Consider the following 15,286-nt stretch of genomic DNA (forward strand, 5'->3'; position numbering starts at 1 on the left):
AAAAAAAAAAAAAAAAAAAAAAAAAAAATCAAAAACTCATTTCTTTAAATTTAGGAAGCATTTCATAATGTTTAGGAAAGATTTCATAATATTTAGGAAGACATTCTTGAGTTTTAGGAAAGTCTTCCTAAAAATTTAGAAATCCCAAAAACAAGATGTGCATAGTTTGGAGTCTTCTTCTTTGACACACACAATCTGCGTCTAAAATCTAGCCTCAACCCCAACAAACTTCACATTCTCAACACCATCAACCCACGTTTGAATTTTCATTTTAAGGAAAGATTCAAACTTTTTACCCAATTCAAAAGCTTTAAAATGTCTAAAGCTCCATACCATTACGTACAAACCTCTCTCACTCTTCTCTCCCCCTTCTCTTGCACAAATTACAAAGTTTGCTCAAAGTGACATAGAATGGTCAATCGAACCTGGTGACACCGAGGCCAATTTTGTAAGGGGGACGACGGTGGCCAATCGGTTCTTTGTGATGAAGCAACATAATGCTTTTTCTAGAAACACTTTCGTCTCTGTATACAATTCACTGCCAGGAATTGATCTATTTCCCAAATCTTTTTTAAATTAACACACTAAGATCACCATTAGAGCTTCAATTGCTTTATCGATCCTCACACTCAAAAGAATCACAAGCGTAAACATGTGGAATTGAAGAATATAATGTGTATTTGCGATCGACGGTGTGTTAGAACTGAATAGAATATGCGAAGCAATGAAAAACGAAAATGTTAGAACTGGGGACTCTGGCGAAAGGGAACAGCGGCGGAGATAGAGGATCGTATTTTAAGTTTAGATTTTACTCAAAATTTTTTTATATATTTTAATATTATATTTGTGCTAAATTTAGAATATTTGAGAGTGGATGCTAACTTTGGAAGAAAAATTTTAATTTGTGCTATTGAAGGGTATTTCTCTTTAATTAAATACTAAAACACTAAAATTATTAAGTCATTATGATTCTCCCACGCGCTTTATTCGACCAAGTGAAAATCATACCAAAATCACCGGCGGTCAATTGAATCAGCCATGTCTGTTGACATTTGCAGTTCCCAGTTGTCGCAGATGATCGAATTGGAAGATGAACTATCTGATTTCGAGAAGCTTCTCTCATCGGGTAATTAGATCTTCATAACACACTTCCTCATTTGTTTTTGTCTCATTTGAATCAATGAGATCCAAATTCCGGATCGATCTATTCAGCTTTCTTGAGCTGTTCCCGAATCTGTAGGTTAACCTTCCTTGTTTTTTTGCTATTCATCCTTCTCGATTCCATTTATTACGTTTGGTTTAGATTTCAAATTTTAAACTGGAAACTTTTAATAAACCTTGACAATTGATATGAATCTTCTCATGTTGGTCGCAATCTACATAAGTTTGATATTTGGATTTGATATTGTGTGGTGCAGACTCGATATGTGATGAATTATACACTGAGACAGCAAGTTGGCACTCAAGGTTAATAACAACAAAGAGGTAATTGAATGTGCCTTGATCTCTATGATCACTGCTTCTTGGAGTTCATCTTATACTTCTCTCAATTGAGGAGAGAAGAGCATGAAATTCAATATTTGCTATTAAAGTTGATATCTGATTCGTCAGATGTTGGTTTTCTTGTTTTGGAAAATGTTAGTCACGGTTCCATGATAATGATGCCTAGACTTATCTTTTCATGTTGGTAATACATGTACATTTGTCCTAGTTATGTGGTTACTTTAGTTTTTTTTGGTTTTTCTTCGACAATGTGACTGCTAATAGAGTTATATTACTCTGTTTTCCTACGTTTTGATGAATTGTGTGGTGATGGGTTAGTTAGATAAGCATACTTTGTTAACTTTTTTAGATCTACTGTTTTAGTGGATGTTGAAAGCATGTTTCGTGTTTGTTAGCCGAAGTGTGGTTCTTTAGAAATTGTTTAGAGCCAGGCGGATGTTGACGTAAAACATAGCATCAACTTTTGTTGTTAATTAGCTCTCACATGTTAGGCCACTTGTTTCATTCTTTTCATGAGAAGTATATGTATATTTAATTTTTACTTTTTTTCTTAAACTTAGTGTCTCAAGGTCAAGACAGACCAAACACAAAGAAGCAAAGAACATGGATTCCATTGAAGATGTTTTAATGTCATTCAATGGGAATTGAAGATTTCTCAAGCTATGTGATCTTTGGATACGACATAAGAAAGTTTTCTTTGGATATTTTAAGGAGTGTGTTGACATTATATAGAACTATATTTTTTTATTTGTTGTTAGATATGTATGATGGTTGTGATACACTTTTATATTGTTTTGGACCTTTGGTACTTTTACGATGTTTCTGCACTATAAAACTGTCACAAGTTTCTATTAGACAAGCTAAAAGTTGTCGAGGTAATTGTAATTCAGTTTGCTACAGGTTCTCTTTAATTTCAAGAAAATTCAAGAAGAATTCTATGAAATTCAGGAAAGATTCTTGAATTTCAGGCTGACCTTCATAAAAATTTGGAATTCAAGATGACTTTCATAAAAAGTCTGGACATTGGTAAACACCAAGATATTCACAAAATGGAATCTTTACCCTTCACTAATAGAGTAATCTTTGACATATTGAGGCATAGCACCAAAAAGATATTTAGAAATACACATTTATATAAATTTAGGAAGGACTTAATAATATTTAGGAATGACATTTTCAAATTCATGATATCCTTCATAAATATTTAGGAAGACACAAATCAAATCATTACACCTATTGTGTATGTAGGTAAAATATCAGGATGTGCAAAAAATAAAATCAATAACCCTAAGGCCCTAACTAAATGGAGTAATTTGTGATACACTAAGACAAAACATAAACAAAAGATTCAAAAACTCAATTATTCTAAATTTAGGAAGGATTTTAGAATGTTTAGGAAGACGTCTTTAATGTTTAGGAATGTTTTCATAAACATTTAGAAATCCCAGGTGAGGACCATAACTAGAAATATATGTTTTGTCAAAAATGGTGATAACCAGAACCAAAAATTGCGTTTAGCTGTTGTGGAATCCTGAGCTTTCCATGGAATATAGTATATCTTTCCTTGTTCACTGTCTCTGTAAAATTTTTTTGTGTATGTTGATAATATAACTTGATGATTAATTACATCGTACATCAGCCATTTCTGCAACCAGTGTAGTTACCAATCAAGGATTAATATGAAGAACAACCTATGATGAAGATCTAGAAATATAATGAATCCCAAATAAACAGATCTAATAAATCGTAAAATCCCTGTGAAAAACCCTGAACCTAACAAGCAAACTACTCAGACATATTCAATGAAGAACAAAACATAATTCTGAATAATAAGCAATAGATATTAAAAGAGTAAGAAGGGAGTTTAGAAATTCTTCTCTCTACAAGGAGTTCATATCTCTCTCTCCCAAAAGCTCTCAAAAATCTCTCAGGATTGCAGAAAATAAAAATTGCTAGAATAAAACTTCAGGGTTTCTAAAACCCAAAAATAATATATATGTCCTAAAACACGTCAGGGACTTGTGATGCAAATATGAAAAACTTTGTGGCAGATTTCTAAAACTTCCAAAACTTGGGTCTTCTTGCGGCTAACAGGGGTGTCGACCGACACCATCACTTCTGATCGGCTCCAACTTCTCTTCCTTTGCTGAATTGCTCCAAAATCCCTCTAATTGCTTCATTTTGCTCCTTTCATGCCAAAATCCTATAAAACTTGTAAAGACTCAAAAACATCCTAGAAAACAAATCAAAAGATTCAAAAAGCACACTTATATCATGGTTAAAAACCGTAAAAACCATGATATATCAGGAACCAACCATGAAGATTTGTTTTAATCAACTTGTGGTTGACAAAAAAACAAATTTAAAGAAAATAGTAAAATATTTTTATAAAGATTTTGTTCCTAAATATATATATTTGAAGCCAATAAACTATTGTAAAACTATTCTGTTACACTGATAGTAGGATGAAATTTGAAGACAATGTTTGATAGTAAGATTAATATATTTAATTTTTTAGACATTTATACTCATAATAAATTATTTTTTGGATTTTTTACACATAATAAAATTCTTATGTAACTTTTTTATAATGTGTACTCTTTTAATATTAGTACGATGATATATGTATGCAGACATAAAAAAAATGAATTAGCCACGGCGTAGTTTAGCATGAGAATTACAAATTTAGGAATTGAGCTTATTATTAAGGGGGAAAAAAAAAAGAGAGACTAATATTTTTCTTTATCACAAAATCGCCTGCTCAATTAAACATCATGTGATAATATTATAATACAAATCACACTATTATAAACCATAAATCTTTAGGTTGGTCAATTATTTACATTTAGAAAAATTTCTGAGGGGAATATATATTTATAGAAATATTGGATTAACATTCTGGTCAATGTTTAGTAGAATAAAATATTCAAATCCATTTTGCCTAAATAACAATCTATTTTTAAGTCAACAAATAGAAAAACCTTTAAATGGCCTTTTTATTTTGCAAATGAGGTTTTAATATTGTGACAAAATATAAGAAATGTTAGAATGACAACTAAATAATATTATGTAGGGTCTAAACAGAAACTGTCTAGAGCAATGGTTGAAAAATAAATAAGATTATTTATATTGTACACTATTTCAGCTCAAACACGCTTAACTTTGGAGTTCTCTTAGGACCTTTGAACGAAAAGATAAGTGCACTTTGGTGACATAGGTGGCCAAATGATATGTATATATTTTACCTTGTTTAACCATAGTTTATTCACATCTTTTACATGTTTTATTAGCTTGTTTTGTTACTTTCATATAGTTTAAGGTCTGTTTGTGCATTAGACTAGGATTTGCATAGCATCTGCATTGTTTCTTGTTTAAACAGGTGAATTGGACTCAAGAAGCATGAAAATAACATCTGGGATGAGAGGAGTGCAACCATTGAAGCAGATAGGAGTTGAATCAAGGAGAAGACCAACAAAGCATGAAGCACTCGACCACCACTACTTGTGCACTTGACCGTGCGCTACTGAAGCACTCGACCGTGTGCTACTGAAGCACTCGACCGTGTGCTACTCAGAGACTTAACCGGTCGGGAGCAGAAGGATGGACCACTCGACCAAGGTCACTCGACCAAGGTCACTCGACCAAGGTCACTCGACCGCTTGTGGTCGATTACATCAAACCGACTTTCTATTTTGTCAGCTAGCCAAATCAGGGCTTTCTTCCCTCACTATATATACCCTTTGTACCCCATGGCCGCCAGAAGACCCCTTTTAGGCAAAAAAGTAGCTGTAGCCACCCAAAAAAACTTTAGTTCTTACCCCTTAAGGGTTTTTAGCTTTTTAATATCATTTGCCACTTTTATTTACTGTTTTTCTCATATTTTAATATCTTGTAAGTCTCATAACTTTCTGGGTATTGAGAATCTGAGTTTGCTTCTTTATATTAAGTTGTTGTTCATCATCTCATCTATCTTATCATGCTAGTTTTATCATTTTCTGGGTTTATGTTCATCATCATCATGTTTTGTTCATCTCAATAGTGAGTTAGGATTCTGGAGATGGATTAGGCTGGTTTAGGGCTGTGGTTGTTTAGATTGGTTAAGCTTGATTGTTTACATATCTCTTCTGGGTTAGATGTGCTCTAAGCTGTTCTTATATCTGAGAGGGTAAGAACAAATCTTAAGCTTCCTTGCATCATACCAATGTTTAGGTTGTTAAATAAAGCTAATACTGGAGATTATCATGATTATCCCAAGAGATTGGTTGTATAAGGTGATTTTTGACAAGTAATGGTCTGGTCCTTAATGCCTGTTTAGTATGGTTTCACCAATGAGAGTTGGGTTAGGATGTTACTTAAACTTGATCACTTCTGTCATGAAAGTGGATTAGTGAGTCATTAAGATCATTGCCTAGAGATAGCTCATATTTGATTGAGGTTTGTTAACCAGTTTAGCTAGCCACAGCTTGAACACCAGCCCATGAATCCATCTCTGGAAGCCTACTTTGTTATCTGATTGTTTATTACCACATCTTATCTTGTTTCATTGCATTTGTTCCTGTTTTAAGTTGTTTAGATTGCTTCTGTTCTTCATATTTACCCACTCGACCTAGCAACTCGACCATACACACGGTCGAGTGCTTGATCGAGCACCTTCAGGTTCTTCATTTTACTTTTTGTTTCATTTCTGTTTCATTTAGTTTACTTCCTGCATCTTTATTGTTTTGTTTCATTGCTCATATTTAGTTCTTGCTCTTGTTAATTTACATTCAACATTATTTTCTTTCTGCATTTTACATTATTGTCTTAGGATTGTTAGAAATCAATCATCATCATATTGGGCTTGACTTGAGTCTTTGTTTACATCTTGATTGCATGCAACACACACTTTATGGATTGACATCCTTTATGCTACAACTACATAAGGGTATTGAAACACCTTGCATACATTCTGATCATCCATACTTATGTCTGTTTGTTTGATTGCAACATCCATTCATTCATAAGTAAACCTTGAAAAAGTTATTGTTTCAATTGGCGTCGTTGCCATTAGTGTGTTTATTTGTGTCATTTGAGATTAACAAAGATTCAAGATTAAGTTCTGTTACTAATTGTTCACCACTATCAAGTTCTTGTTTTGGTTGGTTGTTTTGAGTTTCAGGTATCCACTCGAGCGAGCACTCGATCGTGTGCCTTTCAACTCAGTGATCGAGTACCAACATCGAGTTTCACTCAGTCGACCAGTAGCTCGAGTCAGCACTCGATCGTGTGTCAGTCCGAGCAGGTGATCGAGTTGGTTGATGCAGACAAGATCCAAAGGAAACCAGAACCTAGAGAAGGACATTGAGCATATAAACCGCCTACCAAGGGACTTGAGGCAGCAGAAAACCAGGATCCTTCAAGAACAGGAAGAACAGTTGCTGATGGATCCACCAATGCAACAAAATCAAAGGCCAAGGCAGATTGGAGCAGGAGATGCTCCCAATACACATACACAGAGAGCTGGCATAGTACCTCCTGCAGTTGCCAACAACAATTTCGAAATTAAAAGTGGGCTAATCACTATGATACAGTCCAATAAATTCCATAGATTGCCAATGGAAGATCCATTGGATCATCTGGATGAATTTGACAGGCTTTGTGGCCTCACAAAGATCAATGGTGTGAGTGAGGATAGCTTCAAGCTCAGGTTGTTTCCATTCTCTCTAGGAGTTAAAGCTCATCTATGGGAGAAGACACTTCCAACAGGTGCTATAACCACATGGGATGGATGTAAGAAGGCTTTCTTGGCTAAATTCTTCTCAAATGCCAGAACAGGCAGATTGAGGAATGAGATTTCAGGCTTTGCACAAAAGAACAATGAGACCTTTTATGAGGCTTGGGAGAGGTTCAAGGGCTACCAAACACAATGTCCACACCATGGGTTCAGTAATGAGTCACTGCTCAGCACACTGTACAGAGGAGTTCTGCCCAAGATAAGGATGTTGTTAGACACAACATCAAATGGAAACTTCCTCAACAAGCATGTAGATGCAGACTGGGAACTAGTGGAGAACTTGGCTCAATCTGATGGGAACTACAATGAGGACTATGATAGAACAGTAAGGTTTGTTGATTCTGCACCAGATGAGAGGTATAAGAAGGACTTAAAGATTGTTAATGACAAGTTAGACAGGATTCTGCTTAGTCAACAGAAGAACATTCACTTTCTTGGTGAGGAAGATACACCAATTCAAGATGGGGAGAATGAAGTAGCTGAGCTGTGTTATATGTAGAACCAAGGTGGTTTCAAGTCCTACAACCAATTCAAGCCAAACAATCTGTCTTATAAGAGTACAAATGTGGCAAACCCACAAGATCAAGTCTATCCACCACAACAAGCAGCACAATTATGTGCCTAAACAACAGAACCAAGGTTACAAGGGTCAAATGTGTCCCCCACCAGGGTTTAAGACTACCCAAGCCCACGAACCTGACTTAAGAACATTGATGCAACAGTTGTTGCTTAACCAAGCCACTGGTCAGATGGAAACCACAAAAAAGTTTGCTGAGATCAACCAGAAGATAGATTCAACCTATAATGACCTGAATATCAAGTTTGAGAGCTTAAACTCAAAGGTTAACGTCATGGAAAGCAGTATGGCTTCCACTTCTACTTCTAAGCCTAATCAACTACCTGGAAAAGCAATTCAAAACCCAAGGGAGTTTACTGCCAAGACTATCTTTGTTATTGAGGAGTATGTCACTGGGGACAGTGATGTTCAAGATGGGGAGGATATTCAACAAGTTTCAGCTCAGAATGAAGCAGAGGATCAAGCAGAGAAGAAAATCGACAGTGTGCTCGACCAAGCACATGATCGTGCACTCGATCGAGTGCCTGATCGAGTCACTGATCGAGTGGTCCCCTCTGAGTCTGATAAGCCCACAAAGTACATTCCTCCAGCATACAAACCACCTTTGCCATTCCCAGGAAGTTTCAAGGAACAAATGATTAGGAAGCTCAAAGAAAAGATTGAGAAGCAGGAATTGATGGCCATTCAACATGAAGTAACTGTTGAGGAGAAGAAAGTGGATAGAGGACCAGCTTTGGAGCAGTATGAACCATATCCTCTCTATAAAGGCATGTTGCTTAACATATCAAAGCAGAAGGCTAAGAATCAAGCCAAGAAGGATCTAGAGGACATTGGAACTGCTATGATTCCAACTAAGCTTGAGGATCCAGGCTCATTCAACCTACCATGCTCAGTGAACTATATGCACTTTAACAAGTGTTTGTGTGACCTTGGAGCCTCTGTTAGTGTCATGCCCTTCTCAATAGCAGAGAAGCTAGGATATGAAGAGTTCAAGCCAAGCAACCTCTACATAAGTCTTGCTGATGGGTCTAGAAAAGATATGGTTGGCAAGCTGGAGAACTTTCCAGTCAAGATAGGTAAGGCCAGGATACCAACTGATTTCATCATCATAGAGATGGAACAGGAGCTTGATGATCCTATTATCCTTGGAAGACCATTTTTGGCCACTGATGGAGCTGTAATTGATGTTAAAAAGGGTATGATCAGCCTGGACATTTCTGATGGGTTGACTATGAGGTTTGATATCAAGAACACAATAAACCAACCCACCATTGGAGGCCAACCCTTTGTTATAGAAGATAAAGCTGATGTTGAGTCTTTTAAGAAAAAAATGGACTTAGGGCCAAGGATTTAGCCAATGAGGTACCTGTTCAAAACCTCAAGACTTCAGTTCAAGAGTTGACTGATTTGGTGAAAGATCTCCAAGTGCAACTCAACAAGAAGTCTGTTAAGAAAGCAAGGCCAAGGCTCAAGATCAAGAATAAGCAAGATTCAGGTGTTAAGACTGTTTTGACCAATAAAGGTTCATGGTGATCAATTTGAACCAGGGGGACTTCATCACCTCTCTGGTCTCCAAACCAAGCTTGAGAAGGCACCAAAAGTCAAGCTTAGTGACTATAAATAAGCTCACTAGGGAGGAAGTCCCTAAGGTATCTTTGTATATAAGTTTAATTTCCTTGTGTTTTTGATGTTTTTCTTTTATGTTTGTGTTGGGCAGGCTTTTACATGGGTTTACAAGTGGAATTAAGTGGTTTTGGACCTGTGGAGAAGGCTTTTAAATGCCACTCGACCAAGCCCACGAGAAGCACACGATCGAGTGCCCGTTCGAGCCCAGGCCCACTCGATTCACCCTCTTTGCTTGCTCGATCGATTTGGTGGGAGAAGAAGTTTGAATTTCGAATTTGGACAAGCACTCGACCATGTGGGGTCGAGCGGTGGGGTCGAGCATGTGCCAAAGTGAGTCAAAGATTCCAATTTCGAATTTGAATGGTATACGCGCTCCACCCTTATCTCTTTGTCCCCTCCATCTCTTTATAAGCATATGAACTCGAGCATAAGCCCTTCACACTCTCCCATTTGCATAAAAACTTCAAATTCTTGCTAGAAATCTCTCTTAGAAGCTTAAGGCTCAGTTCTTTCTATTTTTGGGTTACTAACCTATTAACTTTGAGCTTTGAGTTTATTCTTCCAAGTTTCTTTTGAAATGGCTTCCAAGAGGGGTGAAACACAAGAACGAGCTGCTGCTCGCCGAGAAGCTGCTAAGCTTGTAGCTGCCAGCTTCCCTGAGATGGAAGTTTCTTTTGAAATGGCTTCCAAGAGGGGTGAAACACAAGAACGAGCTGCTGCTCGCCGAGAAGCTGCTAAGCTTGTAGCTGCCAGCTTCCCTGAGTTCCAAAAGGTGACATATGTTCCAAGAGATACCGGAGAAAGCACTCGACCGGCCACTCGACCACGCACACGGTCGAGTGGTCGGTCGAGTGGCTCGTCGAGTAGGAGAACACGGCAGAATCAACCTGAGGAAGAAGATTGGGTCATGACTGAGAGTGATGGCGAGTTGGTATTCGATTTTTCTGAGCATAGGAGCAAAATTTCAAGAGGAAAGAGGCCAGCTGAGGAGCCACCACAAGCTGAGGAGCCACAGCAAGAAGAGAGTGATGAGGAGGAGGTAGAAGAAGATTCTGGAAAGCTGACCACAACCCAGCTCTATGATGCCTTCATGAGCATGAAGTTCCAAGGGACAATATATCCACACAAGAAGACCATGGTGGAACTTGGTATAGCTGAGGATGTGGAGTTTCTTTTTGACAAGTGCAATATAACCAAGTTCATGGGGATGCACATGGAGGGTTACAAAGAGATGAGCTGTGAGTTCTTAACCACTCTCCAAATGCATGGCTATGAAGACAAAATGGATCAAGATGAAGAGCTAGGCTACATCACCTTCTCCATCAAAGGCAGGAATTATGAGCTCTCTATGATGAAGATTGCTGAGCTTTTTGGGTTTGATATGGGAACTGATGCCAACATTGTCATCCCAAAAGAAGAACTTCAATCTGTATAGCAAACTATTGGAGAAGACAAGCCATATTCCTCCTCCAGCACCAAGAGTTCCAAAATCAGAATCCCAATCCTAAGGTACTTCCAGAAGGCTTTGGCAAACACTCTTTTTGCTAGGAAGGAGACTGGTAATGTCAATGAGGGAGAGCTCAAGCAAAAAGAGTGACTTATCTTTTTGTACACTACTTCAGCTCAAACACGCTTAACTTTGGAGTTCTCTTAGGACCTTTGAACGAAAAGATAAGTGCACTTTGGTGACATAGGTGGCCAAATGATATGTATATATTTTACCTTGTTTACCCATAGTTTATTCACATCTTTTACATGTTTTATTAGCTTGTTTTGTTACTTTCATATAGTTTAAGGTCTGTATGTGCATTAGAGTAGGGTTTGCATAACATCTGCATTGTTTCTTGTTTAAACAGGTGAATTGGACTCAAGAAGCATGGAAATAGCATCTGGAATGAGAGGAGTGCAACAATTGAAGCAGATAGGAGTTGAATCAAGGAGAAGACCAACAAAGCATGAAGCACTCGACCACCACTACTCTTGCACTCGACCGTGTGCTACTGAAGCACTCGACCGTGTGCTACTCAGAGACTTAACCGGTGGGGAGCAGAAAGATGGACCACTCGACCAAGGCCACTCGACCGCTTGTGGTCGAGTACATCGAGCCGACTTTCTATTTTGTCAGCTAGCCAAATCAGGGCTTCCTTCCCTCACTATATATACCCCTTGTACCCCATGGCCGCCAGAAGACCCTTTTTAGGCAAAAAAGTACATGTAGCCACCAAAAAAACTTTAGTTCTTACCCCTTAAGGGTTTTTAGCTTTTTAATATCATTTGCCACTTTTATTTACTGTTTTTCTCATATTTTAATATCTTGTAAGTCTCATAACTTTCTGGATATTGAGAATCTGAGTTTGCTTCTTTATATTAAGTTGTTGTTCATCATCTCATCTATCTTATCATGCTAGTTTTATCATTTTCTGGGTTTATGTTCATCATCATCATGTTTTGTTCATCTCAATAGTGAGTTAGGATTCTGGAGATGGATTAGGCTGGTTTAGGGCTGTGGTTGTTTAGATTGGTTAAGCTTGATTGTTTACATATCTCTTCTGGGTTAGATGTGCTCTAAGCTGTTCTTATATCTGAAAGGGTAAAAACAGATCTTAAACTTCCTTGCATCATACCAATGTTTAGGTTGTTAGATAAAGCTAATACTGGAGATTATCATGATTATCCCAAGAGATTGGTTGTATAAGGTGATTTTTGACAAGTAATGGTCTGGTCCTTAATGCCTGTTTAGTATGGTTTCACCAATGAGAGTTGGGTTAGGATGTTACGTAAACTTGATCACTTCTGTCATGAGAGTGGATTAGTGAGTCATTAAGATCATTGTCTAGAGATAGCGCTTATTTGATTGAGGTTTGTTAACCAGTTTAGATAGCCATAGATTGAACACCAGCCCATGAATCCATCTTTGGAAGCCTACTTTGTTATCTGATTGTTTATTACCGCATCTTATCTTGTTTCATTGCATTTGTTCCTGTTTTAAGTTGTTTAGATTGCTTCTGTTCTTCGTATTTACCCACTCGACCTAGCCACTCGACCATACACACGGTCGAGTGCTTGATCGAGCACCTTCGGGTTCTTCATTTTACTTTTTGTTTCATTTCTGTTTCATTTAGTTTACTTCCTGCATCTTTACTGTTTTGTTTCATTGCTCATATTTAGTTCTTGCTCTTGTTAATTTACATTCAGCATTATTTTCTTTCTGCCTTTTACATTATTGTCTTAGGATTGTTAGAAATCAATCATCATCATATTTGGCTTGACTTGAGTCTCTGTTTACATCTTGATTGCATGCAACACACACTTTATGGATTGACATCCTTTATGCGACAACTACATAAGGGTATTGAAACACCTTGCATACATTCTGATCATCCATACTTATGTCTGTTTGTTTGATTGCATCATCCATTCATTCATAAGTAAACCTTGAAAAAGTTCTTGTTTCACCAAATCAATTTTTTTAAACATCTCCGCATGTTCCTGAAACCGGGATGTCACAACCATTTAGAAAGTTTGTAAAGCATATATATTAAAAAAGGGTAAACCATAGAATTTGTTTGTTTTCTTAGTATGTGTTTAAAACCTTAAACGACACTGAAATTAAAATGGAAATAATATATTATCAATATTTGTACCGCCTCTCACTATTTATAACGCGTCTTACGTCTTCTTAGATCCATTTGAAACCATTAAAATAATGTACACTATAAACTAGGAAATTTTGTTTTAAAAAAATATTCCTATCACTTCAAAATATAAGATGTTTTAAGTAAAAAAACGCATATTAAAAACTGAATATTTTAAATAAGTTCAACCAATTATAAACAAGTTGTTTAGTTGTTGCCCTAGCGAAATCGACTTTAATTCAACATAGTCATTTTATCTCAAAGACAGCCAATATGGAAGCTGATGCCTAAATGAAATAGACTTTAGTTTCTTCTCTTGTAAACTCTTGAATTATTTTAAAAACAATAAAACAGTTTAATTTATTTCTTTCTAATAAGAATGTGTTTCTTTATCATTGAAAACAGTTGTTAGTTAACATGTATATGCTTTAAGTGGAACTGAGCAAAACAGTGGTACAAAAAGATTTTAATTTGTAGTTAACATGTATATGCTTTTAGGTCACGAGTGCTAACTGCACTATATCTTGATAGATGTGAGAGATTGTGAGTATATGACATGTTAAATAAGCGGCAAGCAATGCCAGAGTTACACTAATATTAAACAAAACATGAAAATATAAAATTTGAAATGTACATTTTAGTTTCTCTAGCCAACTTCAGAACCACTTAAGGTGTGTTTCACAAAGAACATAATACTTATTTTTCTAATTCTCTACATGGTTGAAGCACATTGTATTCAGGGCAGGCCCTGTTAAATTTGGGGATAAAACAAAACAACTTTTTTTTGAATGATTTTGTAGACAAAATTTTAAAACTAAAACAAAATCTTAAAATTTCAGCAAAATGAGGCCTATTTATTAATATTTATGTATTATTTTCTGTTAAATTTTATTTTTTGTTAGACTACTATTTATTGAGTATTAATTGATGTTATACATTTAATTTTACGATACCAAAAATTTACTAATCTTTTGTATTTTCTTATTTCATATTTAGATAAAAGATTGATTATTTGTAAAAGTATATCTAAAAATTTATATTTATGATTTCTCATGTTTTATTAAGCATAAATATTTGGATCAGTGAGAAATATTTTAATTCCATCTTTTCAATTTTACATTTGTTTTGAATTTGGTAGAATCTTTTCCTCATGTTTGGGAAACCAACCATGAAAGTTTATTTTAATCAACTTGTCGTTGAAAAAAAAACAAATGATGTTTCGAATTCTATAAATAAAATTTAAAGAAAATATTGAAATAATTTTTATAAAGATTTTGATTCTAAGTATATATGTTTGAAGCCAATAAACTATTTTAAAATTATCTCGTTACACTAATACTGTAGTAGGATGAAATCTAAGGACAATATTTGATAGTAAAAATAATATATCTAATTTTTTGTCATTTGTACTCATAATCATTTTTATTATTTGTTTTATACTTAATAAAAGTCTTATGTTACTTTTTTATAATGTGTGCTCTTTTAATATTAGTACGATGATATGTATAAAGACATTTAAAAAAAACTGAATTAGCCACGGTGTAAGTGTAGCATGAGAATTACAAATTTTAGGAATTTGGCATATAATTAAGGAAAAAGGAAAAAAAAAGAGAGAAAATAATACTCCCTCTGTTTCAAAATATAGGATGTTTTAACTAAAGCACGCAGATTAAGAAGTATTTACTTTTAACAAGTTCAACCAATCAGAAACAATACTCCATAATATAAAATACTAAACTAATCTAAAAGTTGCATAGAAACTTGAAAACATCATATATTATGAAACAAAAAACTTCTCTAAAACATCTTATATTTTGAAACGGAGGGAGTATATTTCTAAACCACAAAATTTCATGCTCAACTAAAAATCATGTGATTATAATATAATACAAATCACTCCATTATACACCATAAATCTTTAGGTTGATCAATTATTTACATTTAGAATAAAATCTGAGGAGAATACATATTTACAGAAATATTGGATTACCATTTTGGTCAATGTTCATCAAATAGAATAAAATATTCAAATCCATTTTGCCTAAATAACAATCTATTTTTAAGTCAACAAAGAGAAAAAACCTTTAAATGGCCTTAATATTTTGCAAATGAGGTTTTAATATTGTGATAAAATATAAGAAATGCTACAATGACAACTAAATAATATTATAT

This window comes from Camelina sativa, chromosome 19 (assembly GCF_000633955.1).
Source record: "Camelina sativa cultivar DH55 chromosome 19, Cs, whole genome shotgun sequence".
NCBI classification, from domain to species: Eukaryota; Viridiplantae; Streptophyta; class Magnoliopsida; order Brassicales; family Brassicaceae; genus Camelina; species Camelina sativa.